Below are 12547 nucleotides of genomic sequence, written 5' to 3'. Positions count from 1 at the left end.
TGGGATGAATGTATGAGTTAAACAGGGACACCTCCATTTCTTCATCCTCAATAATAATGGAGATTTTAACTGCTAATGTTACATTTGATTTTGGGCCAATCAAGGTTGCTGCTGCTATGCTTGTAGTTGAGACGTAGGTGGCCAGCCCCCTCTGCTATGGTCAAATCTGCAGTTCCTTGTAGCTGATGTGGCAAAGCACATGTATCCTTCAATTTTGTATCGGGTCCGTGAGCCAGGTTTCCTGAAGAAGGATTATGGCATAGGCCGAGACGTAGTTTAGGAAGTCTGGGTCGTCTATTTTAGCTGGTAGACCATTTATGTTCCATGAACAGACTCTAAGGAGGGGCTTTTTTGGTCACCTTCAATTCTGACTTGTGGATCGGGTCAATCCTGCTCTATGCGTCTGATTATGGTACGTGTTATTGCTTCTTTGTTGTGTCCCTGATTTGTTGTGACAGGTGACCGTGCTATTGATTCTTGTTGTTCCCAGTAGTTGTCGAATCTCCTTTCACAAGATCTGCCACGTGCTCCTTTAAGGATGCAGTTTAAAGAAGTTTGGTGCACTTTTCGACCATTGTTTTGTTTAGTAGGAGCTGAAAATATGCAACTTGGTACTATTTCAGCATGTCTGGGACCACTAGCCTTTCCAAGTTCTGGTGAACCATCAATAATTTAATAGATTTTCTTACCACACTTCCCACCCATATAAATTATGCAGATGTTTCTGAGCACTGAAGTGTTTGGTGCTGGGTAAGGCATTTAGGAGGGCTTGTGAAAGATAAAGGCGGCCCAGCACTATGTTCATTATTGCTGCTTGGTCCTTTCTGTCCATGAAATAAATTAGCGCTTCCATCGCCCCAAGTCCCTTGTAATCTCTATTTTCAGTTTTAGAAAACTTTCCTCTGTAAAGTCCATATACTAAACTTGGAAAAATACACTTAGATATTTACCCAGTTTCTATGCTCATCTCAGTGGAATGGTTGCCTTGAAATGGTCTGCATCGGCAAGATGAAGTGACACATTCAATATTATGGAGTTATCTAGGGTTATGTGGAATCCTGAAACTCCTACAAACTCATCTATACTTTCTCAACACAGCGGGCACAGAGGTCTCAGGATCTGTAAAAGTTAATAATATGTCATCAGCAAAGTGAAAAATGTTAGCTCTCATAAGTATCACTCCCTTAATCCAGGGGATGCGCTAATTGTAGGTGCTGGATTTGCAGTGGGCAAGGAAAAAAGAGAAAAGGAAGAAGAGCACAACAGGGTTGAGGTGTAGCTATCATTTTCAAGGACGATTTTACTTCTACAAATCCGTTCCAAGGTTTCGTTTTTAATGCCTCAAAATCCTTATGCTACTTTCTCCATCCAACCTCACCTACCTACACAGCCACCTAAACTAAAATCTGATTCTATTGAGCAAATATCTGATTACATCACATTAAATCTAGTAAAATCACCTAACAATTTATTCTTAGATAATCTAAATATAGAATGGGGGAACTAGTCCAAACACTACTGTCATCTTAATGACCTAATCAGTGTACATATTCTCTCCCAAATATGAGCCCGTCCTACACACAAGGGACACATTTTAGACCAACTTATAGCATCAAACCATCAATTAATTGCTTATCATTAACTGAAATTGTCTGGTATGATGATTAGCCAGTACCTTTCCTTACTCCAAGCACAACTAGACCCCTTCACTAACAAAGATCGGATAAAAGTGGAATTCAGCCTATACAGAACATCACAGTATGTAGTATGAAAGAGCTTTTGCCCCAAAACTCAATCCCTCGACCTCCATATGAACATAGACCCTGCTATAATACATACTTTTGTCAACACAGTATCTGCCTCAAGCTCCAATTACCTCAATCCAAGCGTAGCCCACAATGTTTCAAAAGTTCCCTCTACAATCAAAGAAGAACCATTAGAAAATGTGTAAAACATTGGCAAGCCTAAAAATCCCTCATCTTACGAATCAAACTCAGAGCCTTAAGAAAAGAATGCAAGGTCTCTATTCTATATGCCAAAGCAAGTTTCATTTAAGAACAAGGCTTCGCTTCATTTTTCAATTTCACTCATGAGAATATCTTTCCAAGATTAAGTATGTTATTTTCACCTACCCAGCCAGATGCAATGATTTTCTGAATTCCGTATCATCAGAGGTAAGATTCCAACACATCTTAATCCCCCTAAGCAGCTTTCTCCAAAAATCTCAAATACATACATTTTCTCTGCGACATCCTTGGAGACTTTAGCCACATCAGCCAAACAACTCAAACAAAGACAAGACATCCTCCCAAAAACATCATTAAATCTCACTTCCATCCTCTTGAACGTTCCTCGTCAAAGTGTGTCAGTGCCTCAATCATGGAAGGCCTTTTCTCAAAACGTCGGAACATCGGGCAAATAACTCCTGTCCAAACCCAAACTACTTGGTGAACTACAGACTCCAAGTCTACAGACTCGCTCCAAATGATCATGGCTTACTAAAGTAATTGAACGAAGTAAGTGTAGCTTCTCAGCTAACAAGCTACGTCAACAAAAGTCGCCTCCTAGCAGACTACCAGTTCGAAGTTAGGGCAGGATTTAGCATCGAAATAGTAATTTTAAAAGTGCTAGGTGTCATTCATCCCATTCTCTAAGATGCTAAATACATGCCTACAGGTCGTACTGGGTATTTCTGTAGTCTTTGATGCCTTAGATTGTCAAAAACATCTGGCTGTGCTGGAAAATGAATGCCATACAATGTTTGAAGTTCCCCATAACAGAAGGCTGCCGTCTATTTCTTTAGTCAGATCAGAAAGCAACATTCATAGGAACTGGCCATGCACCATGCTTTGGGCATATAATGTGATAAAGGTCACTGTCTTGCCATTTAAATTCTGAACAGAATGTACATACTCTACAGGTCCCTTCTACTTGTAATTCCATGATGTGGCTGTCATGCTTACAGAGAATCACACGCCCTGTTATTGTTTGCGTGAGTTGATTCCCAGAAATGTAGTTAATGTATCTTGTGCCTCATGCCAAATTGTTCCTCCTTTACCAGGTGTGTTTCTTGTGAATAAATATCATCTGTGTCCTTTGCCTTTCAGCTTTTACATGTATTGTGTTATTCTGTCAGCAAATTGAGGCCATTCTCGTTAAGGAATAATTATCTTGAATCTGGATTCCTTGACTGCCCTTTCCCTTCTGCGGTGCGGTCACTCAGGTCTTCACCATTCCAGAGTGAGATTCACTCATAAAAATCTCTCCATACCCTACAAACTTTCACTCCTCTGCCAAGGTGGCTAAAACATATCAGGGATTTGCGGCAACAATATGCTCCCTTCTAACTACTCATATGGGTGCAGCAGTTTTTTGCTTTTAAGAAAAGTTCTCAGTTAAAACCAATTTCATTTCAAGGAAAACCACCAGCCACTCCATCTTTTACCTTACCCCAGGATACCCAACCCACCCACAGTAAGACTAACTCCAGTGTCCTTTGAAATATTACAAAACCTCTATCTGCAGTCAGTGACAGTTCATAATGGGTGTTCATAGGTTCACTAGCCTTTTGATCAGTTGTCTTGTCCCTATTTTTTTGAAGTACCTCGGGAAAGAGTGGGCCATCATGCTTAGGCTAGCCAGTTTAGCCATTTTCTGTATTTTCCTTTGAACCTCTTGACTATTTATTCCTGGCATCTATTGACTTCCAATTCCCCGAGGTCCATTTGGTGATTCTATTAGTGTATTCTATGACAACTTTAGCTTCCTCCACATCAACATGGTTCAGCAGTTTCATGCTTTCCTCAAGGGACAAAAGAAAGAATTCAGGGCCATATTTATCAAGGGGTTGCGTGGCTTTTGCACCATGCAAAGTGGTGCAAAAGCGACGCAATCCTCAAGATGTGATTTATCAAGCCATACAAGGCCACCTTGCATGGACCTGAGTAGCTTGATAAATCCAGAGTAACTCAATGCAGTGCTAATTGCCTTGTTGCATTACTCTGCCTCAGGGAGGCGTTCCATGGGTTTTGTGGGTGTTCCAATGCAAAACTCATGGATTTTGACGCGTTCCCAGATTTACCATTACTGACAGACATGGAAATACACCAAAATTCTATGCCTTGTCAGGGGAGACGCAACAAGGAAAACATCTTCCTCTCTCCTCGATTTTCCTCTTTTTATATGTGCGCTGCATTCTACAGCACACAAAGGGGCATATTTGCAAAGAAATTATGCAGCGCGGTGAGGCAAGTAATTTAGCAACGCCGTGCTGCGACATTGAAAAAATACAGGAGTGTGCCGTATTGAGAAGAATAAGGCGCACCCTGTGTTTTTCCTTGCGGTAGCGCTAAAAAAAGCTGCTTAGCACCAATGCAGGCACCCTTGCACCATGGTGCAAGGGTGTCTGTGTTGCAGGAAAGATTGCTTATGTGCAGAAAGGGATACCTTCCTGCACATAAACAATCATTAAAGGTGATTTGCTCCTTCTATGTGTGCCGAAAAAAGCGACACACATAGAAATAGCAAAATCGGTGAGAAATAAAAGTATTTCTCCTCGTTGCGCTAATCTAACGCTTGCTTTTCAGTGGTGTTAGTTTTCGGCGCTGCCTCAGATTTACATATCCTTCTAAGCAAGGCCTAAATCCTCTTTGTAAATATGGCTAAGGCATTCTGCCACCGTAACTTCATAAAAAGTGACGCTCCGGTGGCACAATGCCCTTGTAAATATGCCCAATAGAAAGAGGAAAATGACTTAGGGTTATTTTGTGCAGGAAGGTGCCCCTTCCTGCACAAAAACAATCCTACTTACAAGGCAGGCACCCTTACATGGTTCAAGAATGCCTGCATGGCGCTAGTGCTGAGAAAAGGCAGGAATGTGCCGGATTGTGTTAAATACAGGGCATTCCTGCCCTTTCCCTGTCATGTAGTGTAGTACAATGCAGCAATGTGACCACATGCGCTGTGTCACTTCTTCCTAAATATGGCCCTCTGTGTCTTTACACTTTCCTCGAAGAAATAGTAATTATTATCTAATTTGTACTTAGTCCAAGTCAGACGCACTGACTGCAGTATCGTAGCGTTGACAGGTCCTGAAAGAAATTGTAAGACTGTCATAGAAATGGTATGTGGCAGCAGAAATTGCGTTTGGATGGGGTTTTCCTTGATTTTGGGGTTCATCTAGTTCATTTTGTGGGTCCTTCATGGGTAAATTTGAAAATCAATGCCCTCCCTCAAGGCCAGCTAAGATTAAAATAGACCCCTGAAAAGCTCAACTATGTCTTCTCGGCTCCTAATGTTGTCCTACCTTAAGTGATTTTCAAGGGCGAGTTTTGTGTGCACTTCCTGAAGAACTATGAAGTAATGGTGCTTGGTAAGTGTCCTTAGATAATTATGCATGTCTTTCAGATGATTTAAACTGGGGCGGAAAGATGATCTTGTTTTCTGCACTACATCGGTGTAAACTGTCTGTGTGTTTCCTTTTCCATCCTCAGTACACATATTAACTCTAAAATTCTCTGAGTTAGTGCATGGGCTGCCAAAAACAGAGCTCCCAAACACAGGGTAGTAATTACCTCTTAATGTTTCAAAGGCCTGCTGTGAGCAGCATGTGCACTAACTCAGAGATTTATTGAATTAATGTATGTGCTGAAGACGAAAATATAAGGGCTATATCTATAAAGGGTTGCGTTGCATTTGCATCATGCAACAGGGTGCACAAGAGACGCAACCCTTGAGATGCGATTTATCAAGCCACGCAGGGCCACCTTTTTTGGCCCTGAGTGGCTTGATAAATCCCGAGTAACGCAATGTAGCATTACTCTGCCCCAGGGAGGAATTCCTTGGGTGGTGTGCGGGTGTTCTCATGCAAAACCCATGGAATTTTGATACATTTCCAGATTTACCGTAAGTGATAGACCTGAGAATGCACAAAAACTGCTACATTTCCCCAAGTTAGGAATAACGAGGAAAATATGTTTATTTCTCCTTGTTTTTTTCACTTTCTATGTGTGCTGCATTCTACAAAACACATCAGGGACATCTTAAGTATTTTGGGGGCACTTGGCCAAAGGTATTTTTGGGGCCCCTCTTCAGAACAGCTTTGAATTTATGATCCATTTTCAGCTCTTTATGCCCTCTTTGGACAGGTCACTGACAGTGCACAGACACACTTGTCCAAATTCTAAATGTGTTTGCTTTCAATATTCAGGGATAGAGATGTGTGTTTCCAATATTGTATCACAGCAGCAGCTAATATTATTGCAAATATTCTCTGGGTGGGTCCCTTTTCTCATATGCGAGGTCCTGTTTTGATCTAAAAGAAACTTTTTTTAGGGATGTTGCACAAAACATAAACAATATATATCTGCAAAATATCTGTAATGCACTCTCAAACATGAGCCTCATTAAAAATAAATTAAAGGAAAACGGTATTTAAAAAAATGTGTTTAAGAATTATTCAAGGTCATTGGGACAAGACCTCCGCAGAACAGAGCTGACTCTAAGAGCCCCCCTGTAAGGCTGGGACCCTGGGCCAGAGCCCATTTTGCCCAATCCATATAACGTCTCTGCAGCACACATGGAAAGAGGAAAATGCATTAGAGAATTGTTTTTGTGCAGGAAGGTGACCATAAACATGCCCCTGAATGTTCAGACGACCTTCGCTTCCTGTAATGCAAGTCTCAGGATTATGATACAGCACTTGGTATGAATGTTTTGCATATGCAGCTTAATTTCTGCAATATCTTTGCCAATATCTGTTTAAAGTTGTGCCAGGTTTTCAGTCAGAGGTCTGTCAAAATCGGCCTTTAATTTAGCCAAAAAAGCTTTGAGGTCCTCTTCTATCAGGGACAAAGGCACTTTCAATGTCCTTTCATCTTTGCTTGCAGCTGGAGCTCGAACCTGAGTTTTTTTATTTTGGATGAAAAGTATAGGATCACTCCGTCATGTCTGTTTCTGAGTTTGTGACATGCAGCACTTTGCATGAAAGGGGTGTTCCATGGGTGTTGCTGTGGGTGTTCCCTTGCCACATCCATGAATTCTGATGTATTGCTAGATATACAAGGTTTCGTAAACCTGGGAATGCATCAGAAGGCGCAACAAGTAGAAATACGTTTACTTCTCCAAATTTTTTTTTTGCAGCACACATAGAAAGAGGAAATCAATCCTTGTGATTGTTTTTGTGCAGGAAGATATCCCTCCCTGCACAAAAACAATCACCCCACAACAAAGCCAACCTCGCACCATGGTGCAAGGGTGCCTGCGTAGGGACATGGCAGCCAATTGGGCACCAGTGCAGGGGAGAGTACAGGGATCTGTCATATTGTAAATATGATGCATCCCTGTGCTCTGAAAGTAAAGCAGCAAGGCGCAGCCAAATGGCTTGTGGCACCGCACTGCATTACTTTCTCGTTAATAAGGCCCCTAGTCTCTCAATCCATGTGGAGTTAATAAAGTAGATGCATTCCTGCTCACCTTCAGACAGCGCTCTACTTAGCTGATGAGGTCTGATTTTGTGCAGTATCTGACCCAGGTATTTATTAGATTTTGTTTAGGGCACCTCTATTGTCACTTCTATATTTGGGAGTTCTTGTGCTCAACAGTAACCCTGGGCGAAGCACTACGCTACGCTCGCGGAGTTTGCGAAGTTTTCGCAACTTCGCACTACGAGAGCTGCACGTAGCATTGTGCGAACATGCCTAGTGCAGCGTAGCGTAGTGCAGCGGGCATTTTTTGCTTGTTCGCGGTCCTGAACATCATGTTCGCGACCGCGAGCAAGCAATATGACATCCCGGCGAGATTCTCAACGCGAGGAGGTCAGGTTTCTCATTGTGAGTGGTTGCGCATGCTCGCGACCGCTCTCAATGAGAAACTACCTGTTCGCGTTGAGAAAGCTGCCGCTCGAGTAATAATCTACTCGAGCAGCAGAAAACTATAGCTCGCACTGTGCAAGATGCCGTTTTCAATGCTTGCACAGTGCCGGATGTTTGTCCGCACTGTGCAATCATTGAAAACGCATCTTGCACAGTGCGAACATGCTGCTACGCAGCTCGCGTAGTGCTACGTGAAGTTCGCGTAGTGCGAAGTGCACTTCGCGTAGCTTCGCGTAGCGCTACTACGCAAACTACGCCCAGGGTTACTCAACAGGGCCTCACATCAACAGTGGGCAATCATTCCACATAATCCTCACACACCTTATGCCCTCCTTTCCAGTGTTTAGCTACACCTCAAGAGTCCGGCTCTCCACCTTTCATCACAGCAGAGTTGATTCCCAGTTATGGGGCTTCCAATGTCCAGCATGCATCTCGTGGGTCACCGTCACTTGTATTACTGTATGCATATCTTCTTGTTGAGCTTGAACAGATCTGGCAACTCCCTTGGATGTCTGTCTGTCTTACATGTCCACTCTGGCTAAGAAAGGTAAGTCAGAGCTGCAGCCATTCCTCTGTTCTCAGGCTGGGTTGCACATGCTTTCCTCCACATCACCTGGAAGGGAGGGAGTCCTGTTAAGATTCTTAATGGGACCTTGCTGTCAGGCTCCCAAGTGGTAACTATTCATCCACAGCATACATCGTCCTCATACTATACCTCTTTCTCAGTTTCATATCTTCAGTAGTGTTTCCTACACCAGAAAAAAACTGCGATCTTGAGCTTGGCGCCCTTCTGTATTTTTAGCTCAATCTTTGCCAATTGCTCCCATTCACATCAAAAGCTCATTTATAAAAGGGTGGATGCCATTCCGGCCTCTGTGGTGTTCATGTGCCTGAGTGATTTAGGATCTTCAATGCAAGTCTCCTTACAGCCATCATCTTCTCCCTCAGTCAGACCCCTCTTTCTAATGCATCAAGATGCGTATCAGAACATCTCTGTTTGAGTTCCAATCAGAACTAAAGTTGAAACTCACCTTTATGTAAAAGGCTACATGGCATTATTGAATTTCAATTAAAATTCAATGAATTTCAAAATCAAAAACCTTCTATTTGATTACAGAAAGAAATGCCATCTATCTACATTTTTGAGAAACAAAGGTCCTAATTACGAGTCTGGCAGTCTTGCGACCATCAGACTTGCGGTGGTGCAGGAGTGGTGATCCACCCATCTTGCCGATTCCGTCTTTGTAAATTCTTTGTCTAGGTATTTTGGGGGGTGCAAGCATGGGGTCATGATTCAGGGTCTTAATGCAAATGCGTTTCTCCTTTAATTTAACTAACTTGTTTTTTAAATTTAAAAAAACAAAATTTACCACTAAGGCACATTCAAATAACAATTACATAGCAGCCATCCATCTCCAAATTCTCCTCATGCTAGTAACTTATACAATCCACAGTGTTTAATAGTGTTAGTTTCATGAGTGCTGCCCACTGGTGTAGCTAGAGCTTGTGGCGCCCGTGGCTATCCCTCAGAATGCCACACCTGGGGGGGGAAGGTCCAAGAGCCATGTAGTATCACCGCTAATAGTTACCTCGATCATACAAGTTACATGGACATACATGACACGGTCTAAGGCTACACAGTTGAATACACCAGTGACTGGCAGTACAAAAGAGAACACACAGACTGCATGATCTATCTGGGGACTCAGAAAAACCGCATGTGACATCCATCAGAGAGCTGCGTGAACAATTACCTGGTAATCCCCTCAGCACAATGCAAACATGCACATACATGACACTGTTCAGGGATCCATCATCTACAGCTGACATTAAATGATCATTCATCATGGTCCACCCCCATTAAAGCAGTGCACGTTGTGATCTGCATGGTACATGTTCTTTGCAGCAGGCACATTAACCCTCTGTGCTACCTTTCCAGGAGTCAACCCTTCCACTTGACAAAACTCCGATCTCTCTCTAGGAAGAACAATAATCACCAAAGTTATCATGATATTTTTATTGTTTCTGAAAATTGCTGGAGGCCAGGAAGGAGACAGCATTTTTTTTTAAAACCATAATATACTTGCAAACACTATGCACCCACCCGAAATAGGTACCCACTGCGGTCACACCGTTCGCACCGCCCTAACCTGCTCAAGGTTCATGTGACCTCAGTGACAGAGTCACAGTGACTGGATCACTGTTGCTCTAGGGTGTGCTGCTTCTTGGGCCTGCCCGCAAGACTGGAGATGAACTTCAGTATGGATTGTGGTGGACAGGCCTTCAAGGTTAACCCACAATTAACACCACTAGGGTACACCTGATTGTGCGAAGACATCAAGCCTTCTAAGGTCTAGTAGGGCCTTCTCAGGTCTCGTATAGGAATATGCTCCCTCAGTAGAGTGGTCTGGTGGACTGGTCATGAAGGCTGAACCCGGTTCCCCAGTTCCAAATTCGACAGCTCTGCCCATAGTGCCACATCCTCTCCCCCACTGAACACTGCCCCACTGAGAGAAACTCGCACTGCCTTCAGCTACAACCTTATTGTGCCCGCTATAAACACTTGGATGTGGCTCAATTCAAATTATGCACTTAATAGAAGTGATATGCTGCCTAAAAAAAAGTAAAATCCAACACTCATAGGGCCTTCTAAGGTCTAGCATGGGAATATGCTCCCTCAGTAGAGTTGTCTGGTGGACTGGTCATGAAGGCTGAACCCGATTCCCCAGTTCCAAATTCAACAGCTCTGGCCATAGTGCCACATCCTCTCCCCCACTGAACACTGCCCCACTGAGAGAAACTCGCACTGCCTTCAGCTACAACATAATTGTGCCCGCTATAAACACTTGGATGTGGCTCAATTCAAATGATGCACTTGATAAGAGTAATATGCTGCTTAAAAAAAAAGTAAAAGAAAATACTCATAGGGAATGCAAGATTAAGTAAAGCATATGAAATGTAAGCAGAAACAACATGCTTACCTTAACGAACTCTCACTCAGAAATCAGTGAGTGGTTTTACCTGAAAAGTTAAGGACATGACTACAGGGCCCTGAAAGGAACCGTTTCAATGTCCATTGCTTATATCCTTACAAAACATCAGTAGTATGGTTTAAAAATACCACATCCATAAACACATGTCTTGCTTTATTTAGTTATGTATTTATTTCTCATATTTAAAACCTTCTATTTCTCTCCATCCCACTGCACTTTGGAATAGAAAAATGTCAGAAAAAGGGCATTTCCCGCAAGAGTGTTTTTCTTTTTATGTATCCATTTCACAGGAAAGCAACTAAATGAAAGAAGGAAAGAGAGGTTGTGAACCGTTTTTTCAAGTCGCAGTTTTCAGTAAGTGAGGAGCAAGACAGAAAGAGAGGGAATAATAGGAAGAGAGGGAGGCAGCTGCCAGTGCAAAAAAGAAGGTATTGTCCGAGTCCTATTCCTTCTCTGCCCGTCCCCAAACGTCCACGAAAGTAAGCCGAGCCGAGCTGTCCCCAAAATAGTGCCTCCTGGGGCGGACTGCCCCCACCGCCCCACCCTAGCTACGCCACTGGTGCTGCCAGGGTATCAAGCAACTAGTTCTGTGACCAGACGTATATAATGAATGGGGAGTCTTTCCATTGAGAGACACCTTCTCCTTTCAGAGGGTGGACATATTAGAACATATATACTGCATAAACATAATAGGCACACTCTGTCTGAAATCCCCCTCTCTCCTCCTCTGTTGGAACTCAAGAATCTGCACCCTCCTCATTACAGCCTAGAGTGCAGCCATGTGAAAGACTGCAATGCATTTGAGGCCTCCTGTTATACTTTGTATCTGGTTACTACCTGCCTCCAAGTGGCAGTAGTTTGCATGGGCAAAATGCTGTGTTGCACTGAGTTTCATATTTGTGAATGCTTAGAAAAAATCAAAATAGTAATTCATTATTTACAAATCACAATTAGATATTTAGTATTTTCAACAGAAAAAACAAAAAAATCACAAATTATTCTGTATGGTATGCAATTGTAAGAAACACACCCTTAGCTATTCTTTCACTGAGACACCTACTGAGTTCAGGATACCAAGCACCATCTCACTGTAGGTAGCCCGGGCACAAAGAAACTACAGCGACTATTCATAAGGGCAAGACTCACCAAAAACAAGCCCCACTTACAAACCCTCAGCCAGGTGTGGCAGCCTCTCTTGGGATGTAAGCCTCGGTGGGGACACAAGCCTCATTCAATAACCCTGACTTAGGAGTGCAGGTCTTGCCTGGGACCACAAGTGTAACATATTAGCCTTTGTCAGGAATGTCAGCTTTATTCACATAGCTGTGTGCCAGTTTTAAAAGATTGATTGAATAAAAAGAAGTAATTCTGGAACAGATTTCGATGTATGTGTATTGACTTTGCAAGGAGTGCATCATCCGTTTCCTCTTGTTAATCTGGTTACTACTGACACCTCTGGACGTCTGGTGAGGGAAGTGATTGCACCACCTTTTGAATTTATTTTACATGTGGACTGGGTGTGCCTGACCTTGGTCTGCCGTTTGCCCTTTCTCTGTTAGGAATGTCAGACGTAACTGCATTTGTCTTGCTTATTCTTCCCATTATGAGTCAGGGCTCTATTAGAAATCAATATTTAACCTTTACAAATGTTTCAAGTTTCCCAAGTAAATTCTTGACTAGATT

The sequence above is a fragment of the Lissotriton helveticus genome, chromosome 7 (genome assembly GCF_964261635.1).
Source record: "Lissotriton helveticus chromosome 7, aLisHel1.1, whole genome shotgun sequence".
Taxonomy (NCBI): domain Eukaryota; kingdom Metazoa; phylum Chordata; class Amphibia; order Caudata; family Salamandridae; genus Lissotriton; species Lissotriton helveticus.
This window is presented reverse-complemented; position numbering follows the sequence as displayed.